Here is a 1,509-nt window from a genome sequence, read left to right as displayed (position 1 = left end):
TGGCTTACGCACAAGATTGCCTTTAAATGTGGTTTTTAAAACTCTATACAAAGGTTTCAGGTGTACAATTCTGTAATACATTATCGATATATCACACTGTGTGCTCACCACCCAGAGTCAGTTCTCCTTCCATCACCATATATTTGACCCCTTTATCCTCATCCACCACCCCCTTTCTCCCCTTACTATCTGGTAACCACTAAACTGTTGTCTGCGTCTATGAGTTTTTGTTTCTTCATTTGTTTGTCTTGTTCCTTTGTTATTTTCTAACAATTGCCACCTCAATAAACTTTAATTAAAAAACAAAACAAAAAAAACCAAAAAGCCTCTATAGAAATTGGGATGTGAATTAGGAATAAGAGGAGGAGATAAGGAAAGGTTTAACTGCACAATCTCAATCCCCACGGCATGTCAGAGCTGGACGGTATTTTGCTTGGTGTCCAGTGCACTCCACACGAAAAAACATTTCATACTTATTTACTTAATAGCATTTAGAACGTATTACTTAGTATTTATTTAGTACATACTCTGTGCCAGGAATTGTTCAGTCCTTGAACACATTAGTCATTTAAACCTCACAGCAGGTAGTAAGTGGTAGTCCTACTGTTTTAAACACTTTACCAATGAAGAAGCAGATGCAAAAAGAGAAAAGACAACTTGCCCCAAATCCTACAGCCATTAAGTGGTGGAGATAGGTTTCAAAGCTGGGAATTATGGCTCCACAATACATGCTATTGACCAGTGTGCTTAAGGGGTACAAGGCGTGTCTATATAAATCTTGTGAAAGACATCTTGAAGTTACAGAATAGCCAAGAAGCATTGCACAACAAGAAAAATTATGCCAATCCAAGGGGTTGCATTGCTGCAAACAACCTCAAAGAGGCAGCAGACTAATCTAGATCAGTGCAGGCTGGTGTTACTAAGATGGGTGTGCTCTCTGTGACACCCCTAGAGGAAGGCATTCCACAGTGGCAAAGAGGAAATCATGAAACACCATCCAGGAACAAAATCATGCATTTGTTGTGGACAAATTACTAAGAAATATGGCAAACACCATGATGAAGGACTTTCTTCAGTTATTTAAGGGGAGTTAGATATACCCTTCTTGGGTTGGCAGCTACAAAGAGGTATGCAAGAAAAGAAATGTCAAGTATGACAAGTAGCACAATGAACTAATGTCACAATGATCATGAAGGCACTGGAGGTGACATCATTACAGTTTCAAAGTCATTTATTTCTTAAAAATAATGGACCATATCCATGGGCAGCACAAAAACAAACGAACTCCTTTAGATGATGTGAGGAGCTGTAATCAGTGAAGATCAAACTTTATTGGGTAAAGTTTGGGTAATTCACTATTGGGTAATCGTTTTCTTTGTTTTTTACTTACATTACCATTTCCTATTTAGTCATTCCTTCTTCTTTCTCTCCATGGCATCGACATATATGGTAGTGATACACAGTTTTACAAGGCAGGCTCCCCATCTAAACCAGGTATGCCCGGGGGGG

The sequence above is a fragment of the Hipposideros armiger genome, unplaced genomic scaffold, assembly GCF_001890085.2.
Source record: "Hipposideros armiger isolate ML-2016 unplaced genomic scaffold, ASM189008v1 scaffold_6, whole genome shotgun sequence".
In the NCBI taxonomy this organism is placed as follows: Eukaryota; Metazoa; Chordata; class Mammalia; order Chiroptera; family Hipposideridae; genus Hipposideros; species Hipposideros armiger.
The sequence above is the reverse complement of the archived record's forward strand: the minus strand, read 5'-3'. Positions refer to the sequence as shown.